General features: G+C 48.2%; 1 protein-coding gene across 5 annotated transcripts in view; it reads right to left on the reverse strand.

The window, feature by feature from the left end:
• Window positions 1–4,258, reverse strand: part of ZNF462 (zinc finger protein 462) — an 88,642-nt gene extending 84,384 nt beyond the window's left edge. For 2 of the 5 annotated variants that reach the window (XM_057376808.1, XM_057376805.1), the window contains exon 1: window positions 3,503–4,258. The gene's annotated coding sequence lies outside the window, so the exon portion shown is untranslated. Of the gene's footprint in view, window positions 1–1,971; window positions 3,071–3,502 lie in introns of those variants that run through there. The other 3 variants (XM_057376807.1, XM_057376809.1, XM_057376806.1) reach the window with 3 other exon arrangements.
• Window positions 4,259–8,982: the final 4,724 nt, after the last annotated feature.

Below are 8,982 nucleotides of genomic sequence, written 5' to 3' on the forward strand. Positions count from 1 at the left end.
CATTAAAACACCACTCAACCATTAAAACATCACTCCAGCTCAAACTATTGCAGTGTTGTTTGGGTTTTCTAGGGTGTTTTTCTGTGGCCCTCTCATAAAGATCCCGATCTCMAATCTCAGAGTTGTTCTTGGATCGCACATGCCACGTCCAAGGGCAGTGCATCCACTGACCTCTCCATAAGTCAGAGGAGATTCACATGTCTGGACCACAAGGACTCTGTGTACAGCCCATATAGGGGGTGGATATTCAGGATCTGACCCAAAAAAGCAAAGGTCAGTGGGCAATTTTTTCAGTTTTTTCTTCCATGGCTGATTCAGACCTGTGCAGAGACTGGAAAACGCATCAAAGAATACCACCTCAGGGTGAGGAAAAAAAACCCAAAACACCAAAACACCACAACAACAGCAAAGACAAGAAAACAAAACCCCCAAACCAAAAGCAGTTAACCTATTTTTTGCCAAAATATAAGATTAAACATACCTGAAATGGTATGTTCCATGGCTCTCTTCCCAAAGATGGAGACAACCAGAGAATCTCAGTAATTTAGGTGACACATCAGCAACCAGAACTTAAGAAATGCACAGTTGATAAAGCAACATCCTTCCAAGGCGTATTAGATTACACATTAAAACATTTCTCCCGCAGCAAAAATAAAACAAGGGCATTGATTTTAACCTTTAAGCCGGATCTCAAGTTCATCACCCGTCACTGCAATCCTCAAATCTTTCTGGCTTTTTTTGCACATCTGGGTGTGTGTCCTGATTTAGACTCACTGATTGCCCATCCTGCCACTAATGCCTTTCCATATTTGTTCTTAAACACCTGAGAATAACCAATGTATGGACATTACTCACACCTTTCCATGAAGCTCAGCATCACTGCGCCCTGGTATCCCCCTCAAGCATTTCGGGATGGGTTCTGAACTTTTTGAGGAACTGCATCTACTGTTCAGCTGATGTGCAAATTTCAGCGGGTGGGAAAAGACCCGAGGCCTGCTTTGGGTCTACTCAAAATCGCTTCAGATTAAAAGGTGGGTTAAAAACAAAGCACAAGGATTTCTGCTCCACTGCTATCTCTCTTTAAAGATCTCAARTTTCCATAATGACATTAAAATCATGATGAGAACACTGCTGTAAGTTTTCAGGGGGAAAAAAAATATTTTATTACACCAAAAAAGACAGCTGTGAAAACTGTTTTGCTTTTTCCAAGAGAAATTATGTATGTTATGATGCTCTGAGGAACCTACTAAAAGCTTGCCAGTATCACTTTAATGCAACCTAGTAAGCGGGGAGAAATATTCCATCTTAATTTAAAACACATCCAAAAGAAGGAATGCTCTTGAAAATGAGATGTTAAAAATCCCAAAAATTAGGCATCATCACCTAGGAAAAAAAGAGACATTTCATGATACCCTCTGGAAGAACCTGAGCAGCCTCAAGCTGCATGCACTTACCTCCAAATGCTTTCAGAAATCTATAAATATATGCTCATATACACTATTTACTTGGCCAACTGATCAACCTCCTAAATCCTRTGGTCTTTAACCAAAGAAAAATATCTAGAAGGGTGACCTCCGCATGAAAGCATCAGAGAAAAAAAGCCTGAGGATGTGTTTCTCTGTGTGAAGGAGAATCTGAGCAATTTCCTCCAATCCTCATTTCCTGATAGCATGAAGACAGCGAGAAGACCCATCACAATGTTGTGCATTGGAAAAAAAAAATTAAAAAAAGAAAAGAAAAGAAAAGAAAAATCTGAAGGAAAAACCTTAAGGGGAATAAAAGAATCACGATTAAGCCAGCTCCTGCCCAGCAAAGCTTCGAAACATGGAGAGGCATCCACAATGTTAGGAGCACTTCCCATCTCAGCTTTGTCTCCTCTCTCTCTCTCTCTCTCTCTCTCTCTCTCTCTCTCTCTCTCTCTCTCTCTCTCCTCCATTTTCTGGTGGAGCTAGAGAACATGACATGGCTTACCTGACTCAGATCACAGCTCTCTGCCAAGCTAGTCACTTCCTCCTAGACATGCAAGCAGCTTCATGAGACAAACAGACCCCCACAGACGCGCACACAAAAGCAGTGGCAGAAAGCACTCAAAACTTGGAGGTCTCTCCCCTTCCAGGCACCAGAAAAACAAATGAAACTTTTCCCTTTTCTCCCCCAAAAGAGGGAGGTGGAGGGGAGGGGGGTGGAAATCCTATCAGATCACAACTACATGAAGCTCCAGGAGGATCTCTGTGTGTGTGTGGAGAATAGAAACCACAATGCTGAGAGGAGCCGGGGGGCACGGGGGGGGAAGGAGAAGGTTACTCCAGAAGACATAAAGAGCCTGTGGACCGTGCCTGTGCATGTGTGCGAGAGCGAGGAGAAGCTTTGTGTTGTGGAGCCTGGACTGGAACCAAAGCAGACAGCTTGCAAATGGAGGACAGGGAGATAAAGAAAGGGAAAGAGGGGGAGAGATAGGGAGAAACCTGCTCCGGGTGGGCTGAGGAAGGGACAGGGGAGAAAGCGCCTTCTCCCTTGCCTGGTTTAAAGGTAGGGACATCGGGGAACTGAGCAAGTAGAAGTGGGCTCCTTCCCCTTCCTTTCTTCCCTTCTCACTCTCCTTTCTCTCAAAGGAGAGCACAAGCGTGTGTAATGGCTCCTGCTCTCCAGCTGAACGCTGTCCTCCTCCAAGCCACCTCCTGCGGGYACCACGAGCCCCCCAGCCCCGACGCCGCCAGGGACCCCCGCATCCCAACTCCAGGAGAGCCGCGGTGGGGGCACCACCGCCGGGGTGAGGGACCAGCCGCGCCAGCGGCGAGGAGGGCAGCGAGAGGGGACGAGGAGAAAGAGGAGGAGGGGGAGAGACACTGGGAGAGAGAGAGGAAGAAAGCAAGAAAGAAAGAAAGAAAGAGAAGAGAGCGAGAAAGAGAAGAAAGGAAGGAAGAAAGAGGTCACCCGATTGCCTGGGTCGTGCCAGCACGGAGCTTTTCTCTCCTCCGTGTGTCTCCCGTCTCTGATCCAAGTCCACACGCACAGCACCATCCAGACCTCGCACACACACACATATCCTCTCAGGCACCCCCCACCCCGAAAGCTCGGCTGGTATCTCACTTATCTCCCCCTTTTTCCCCCCCCCCCACCCCCCCCCCGTAATGCAACAACAAAAAATTAATTAACCGCCTTCCTCCTCCTCCCACCACCACCACCACCACCACCAGCACCTCCTCCTCTTCTCCTCCTCCATGCAAGAGACTTCTCTCAAACAAAACACCCCGTTCTCGCTCCCCTCTCTTCTCTCTTTTTTTTTTTCTTCCTTTCTTTCTTCCTCCTTCCTCCGCTGACCGAATGAATGGATTTCAGAGGAAGGTGGTGGAAAGAAAGACAGACATAAAAGACCAAACAAAATAACACACGCGCGGACACACGCACACGCACACACACACAGACACACACACACATACACAAACGAGAGATGATCTCTCCAATGCCAAACCAGAGATGGGTTTTAATTGCGAGAACTTACAGGAGCGTCCCGGCACCGCTGCTCTTGCTGCTGCCTCCTCTYCTCTCCTCTTCCTCTCTGCCTGGCTCTTCTTGTTATTGTTGTGGAAGTTGTTTTGTGAGTCTCATGTGCTCCTTGCCAGGTCTCAGCAATGGAGGATCGCCATCTTTCCCTGCTTTTCCCCCCCTCTCTCTCTCTCCCTCTCCCTCTCTCTCTCTCTCCTTCACTGGTTTGCTGCAGCTGCAGATGACCTGAGATATCCGTCTCTCTCTCTCTCTCTCTCTCACCCTCTGTGTCTCTCTCTGAATAATGAGCAACCAGAGGGAGAGAGAGAAAGAAGACAATCTCCTCTCCTACCACACAAAACGCAAGAGCACCAGGGGGTGCAAGAATCCTTTCTAACAACAACAACAACGTGTAGGGGAAGAGGAGGAAAAAGAGAAAGAAAAGAGAAGAAAAGAGAGGAGGAAAAGGCAAGAAGAAAGAGGAGGGAGGTGGAAGAGGAGGGGGGAAAGCAAGCAAGCGAGCGAGAGATCCAGCAGGCAGACAGATGGAGGAGAAGATGGTAGTGATAGAGGAGGAGGTGTTGAAGATGAAGGAGATTAAGAGGAGGAAGGTGGTAACAAAAAGTTAAGGTTTGGGACACTGAATCACTCACAGGCCAGGGAGGAGGAGAAGAAGGGGGAAAGATCTGAAGATCTTCCCCTTCCAAGCTGTTGCCTTCACAAAGCTTGCTGTGCAGGAGCGCTCAGCAGCCCCTGCGATGCTGGGGGAGCCGCTCGGATGGAGCGCTCTGCTGGGTCATAGCTCTCTTCCAGCCATGACAAAAACCGGTTTCTGCATGCAGATCTGCCCCCGAGGTGATCCCTCAGACACATCCATCTAGAGGCTAATCTTCCCTGAGCAGAGTAAAGAACATAAATGGAGCTGGAGGTTGCAAAGTATAAAACCAGATCTACCACGTGGTTGGTTTTTAATCCCCCTTCCAGCTCGCATTTGATGTGGAGAAAGGACACTCAAATTGTCCATTTCTGGCACGTATTTTGAAGTCTACTCCTGGAAATAAAGACAGTCATCTCCAGTTTTTTTATTTCTCACAAGCGTTTGGGAGAAAAGAGAGCTTGTACTGCTATCACCAAAATCACTTCCTACATTGGTGAAATGTTTTTGGCTGCAAAATAAAATAAATAATTCCACTTAAAATAACTTTTATGCCTCCCAACACCTAGTTGTCTGCTTCTTTGTGACTGATTGTTTAAAACCGTGGAAACTAACGATCAAGGCTCACAAAGAAAGGTATCTGGGTGATGAAGGCAAGCAGACAAAGACAAAGCGGCTGTAGCCTGCATTTTTATTTAGTCTCATTTCTATTAAGCATTGTCCTGAGCTACTTCTTTTGCTCGACACCCCCACCTCAGCGCGACCCCCCCCTCTCCCCTCCAATCCTTCCACAGCATCAGGTCAGATTCTTTCTGGGGTTGTGTCTAGCGGGGAAAGGGGGATGGGGGTTGGAGGGGCGGGAGGAATTAGGGTTTACGTGCAGACTCAGTAAATCAATACGCGGGAGTGAGGCAAAATCAATTTGAGCGCAAGGGCATGACTGGTATTGGAACATCAGTGGGGTTTCTCCAGCTCTCCAGCTCTGCAGTTTGCGTGGCTGGAAGAGAGAGACTAGAACCATGAATCTCCGGTTCGGGTGGAGGGGGAGATCCTCCCCTGCTCCGAGGAAGTTGCATGTGAGTGGTGAACCTGAGGTGATCTCCTGAAAACTGGAGCTCGGGTTTTACTGACTCTGGGAGAAGTCGGGCATGTTAGAACTTCATTGTCTCTCCTTCAGCTCAGCTGAAGACCAGATTGCAGAAATGCTGACAATAGCAATGAAATAAAATAAAACGACAAAAAATCGGTCGCCCAGGTAGCGGTCAAGTATTAAACCCATGCACCCTCCCATCTTCCCATCCGCAAGAATGCCGTGAGTACAAAGCACACATGCAGGATCTCTCCCATTAAATCTTCTTTTTCTTTGAGCCGTGCAAGTTAATGACTAAACAGGAGAAAGATCTTCTCCCTCCTCCTCCTCCTCCTCCTCTCCCCTCTTTCCGCTCCCCCCCCCCTCCACCCCAAACAAGTGCTGTGAGAAATGGGAGGAAGGATAATATTTGGGCAGAAGGAGCACTGCTGGATTTAGAGAATCCTTCCTAAGGAAAAGGGGGAAAAAACACCAAAACTGAGGATTCCTGCTAAGACTACTGGTTTCATGCAGACAAACGGAGCGGACACCTCCTAAGAAGCTGATAAAAGAACATTAAGGAAAAGGGAGGGACTGTCTTTACGGCTGCCAGAATGTGCATGTGTTCTGCCTGCAATTTTCTATAAATCATCCTCATCGCAGGAACAGAGCGCCTGGGCTTTGCAATCTTTGACGTGCCATCAGCGCCGAGGCAGATAATTCACCTCTTTGTCTCTCAGCATTATATTTTAAATTAAAACAAAACAAAACAAACAAAAACAAAGGGGGAAAAAAGACTCAGAGAGAGAGAGAGAGAGAGAGAGAGAGAGAGAGTGAGAGATTAAGAGCAACCCACAACCACAAAACACATTACTTGTGACCAGAAAGAAAGAAACTGGATCTTCATGGAGATAGTCTGGAAGTGTTTTCCCGCCCTATCGCCCCGGCCCTTCGGCGCGGGGGGAGGGGGAATCCCTCCCGCGGCGGTCTCGGAGGAGACCCCCGAGCTCCGGGGGGACAGCGGGGCTCCGGACACCCGCCCGCGGTCCCGGGGCTGGAGGTCGGGGCGGCCGGAGGAACCGCGGCTCTGCGGGGCAGCGCTGGGGGGCACGGGGCGGGACGCTGCTCCCCAGGGGTCCGGTGGTCCATAACTTCCTCCCGCAGGCTTTCTGCCATCCCCACCGCGCTCCGAGCCCCGCCGCGCAGAGCCCGCGGCGAGGTGGACATGCTGGGCTGGGAAGAAGCGGCCACCAGGGAAAAAGGAGGGGGGGAGGCTCCCCGGAGACCCCCTGCTCCTCGGACCGCTGGTTTCGCGCAGGGACCGACGCTTCTGGCTACCGAGGGGAGGGGGGCGATCCCGGGGGTTGCGGGACCCTGCGCGGGTGGTGGGCATGAGGGGGGACACCCTGGCTCGCCCCGGTGCCGCGCCCGGCAATAAAGAGGTTAATGGTGCTGACAGCCCCCCCCCCCGATCTTAATTACCCCTGCGGTTTAATTGTCCCATTAAGAGCGATGAAGAGAGGTTGCTTCTCTCTGGGTGCTGGCATTTGGGTCGCCGGGGTACGTCGGGCTGTGGCCAGCATCGCCCCTTTGCCAAGGCTATGGGACGGGAGGGGGGCAACCGGGACAGAGCCTACGGCAGCCCCACTCCCCGCGCGGGGGTGGGAAACTTGAGGGGAATTTGAGCTTCTGGCTTCCCAGCAAAGCTGGTGTCCCACCGTMGTGTTGGTTTGAAGCCGCGGGAAAGGGATTATCTTGGTTTTAAATACAAAATTAAATCTTTGTTCATTGATCTGGGGTAGATGGTCAATGTTCCACCATGCAGCCAGGGGAAAGAAAAGCCTGGAGTCAGGGAAAAAAAAAACCAAAACAAAAACAAACAAACAAACAAACAAAACCCCACAACAAACAAACCCAAACATTTTTTCCAGCCTCTCTGATTGGCTGCATCTTTCCTCACCCAGAAAATCTGACCAGCCTGAGCCTGATCCCAAGCATTTCATCCCTAAAACTGGGGTTGGTTGGTRTGCAGTGAATCAGGTCTGCATGGCCATGGCTGACAGCTGCATCCTGCTCCTGCAGCCATGGCCAGGGTGGCAAGGCCACARGGAAAGCGTGAACAGATAGTGTGGAAAGATCCAGATGATGCTGTTCTGACTTTCCTTTCCCCCCACCTCACTCCCCACAGCCAAACCTGTTTCTCAGGGGGCTCTAATCAGCTCCTCAGGATGGCAAACTGGAACTTGTGGCATGGAGAGTGAACACAGCTTTAGTGAGCAAGAGGCATCAGGAAAACAGGACTCTGAAAGAACAGTCTGAACATGATCAACAGTGAAGCACTGCTGTTGATGTTCACTCATGGAGCTGGAAGTGGCTTCTCTCTTTTCCTCCCCAGCTTTGGAAGAATTTCTTCCTTTTCCTGGGACAAGTTTGTGTGAACTTCTCTTTATTCTCCTCTTCTTCATGGCTGTTTCATCCTACCAGAGCCAGGCTTCAGAGTCCTTCTGCAAGAGGCAAGTTAAGTATTGTATCAGCTTCCTRAAGAATTAAATATCAGTCTGTCTGTAGAATGTTATGAGAAAATTTCACTTTCCTGTCTAAAAAGATTAGTAATGTGCTGATCTGACCTTTRGCCTGGTAACTCACTTATTTTTTTAACCTCTAAGAGTTTCCTTATAGTGAAAGGACTTTGAGGAGCAACTGGTTGGCTGGAAKCACTGAAGTGTTGCTCTGACCTGTGAAAGACAAGGTATGTCTCATCAACAAAATTTTCTTTAAGCAAATGCTCTTATGGAAGACAGGGTTTCAAGAAGGTTTACAAGGAAATAATGCACATCCAGGCTCTTAAAAACTCTTCAGAAAGTTCTTCTATTAAAACATACAACTTTCAGCTGCTAACAAAATTTGAAATGCCTTTTATTTTTTTAATCCRGGCAGAACTCAGCCTGGAATCTCTAAGAGCAAGCTCTTCACGGTGAGATCACTTTGTCTGCAAGGACGCCCTAGAATGTAGTACACATGTTGAAAACCCATAGAAAGATGTATTTTTATGTTGTTGAGAATGCTTAACAGAAGTGCACTGGTATTGGAAGTCACTTCCTTCTCTGATGGATGCCTAAGTGGCAATTATTGGAAATAGAGGTTTTGCTCCTTTAGGGAGACTGAATCTCTGGCAGTCAGATATTTGAGTAAACTCACAGTTAGGTTTTTATAACCTGCCCCCAAGGTTCCTCAGAAACTCTTGACTAGGATCAGGACTCAAGAAATCACTTTGCAAAGAGAACCAGTCCTACCCCAAAGCCTTTTAGTCGAGTTGTGAAACAAGAATAATGGATGTGTGCTGGTGGCAGGCTGTGGTAGACCACGAGGTGGGTTTGGTGTCACAGATGACACTTCCCTGACCTGAGAATATGCCTAAAAGTGCAGGCAGCACAAAAAACTTGTGTTTACAGACCAGTGAGATTCACAGCAACGTTAATGAAAAATAATGCCTTCAGTTTTAATATTAACAGGGTTGGAACCAAATGAAACACATCCTTGGTCACTCAGACATGGATCACAAATGGCCCTGCATCTTCATTAAGTGATTCATCAGCATATATCCACTTTTCAGTGGTAAGTTTGATTTAATAAAATAATAGAATGCAGTCTTAGTCAAAAGGATGTTTTATCAACTGCTAGGAGACCAGCAACAAACTGACTTTGCAAAAATCTGCAATTACCATAACAAGGATTTCTAAGCTACTAAAGGCACATCCTGACTTCACTTCTT

Source organism: Malurus melanocephalus, unplaced genomic scaffold (assembly GCF_030028575.1).
Source record: "Malurus melanocephalus ecotype Western Australia unplaced genomic scaffold, MMel_1.1 scaffold_291, whole genome shotgun sequence".
NCBI classification, from domain to species: Eukaryota; Metazoa; Chordata; class Aves; order Passeriformes; family Maluridae; genus Malurus; species Malurus melanocephalus.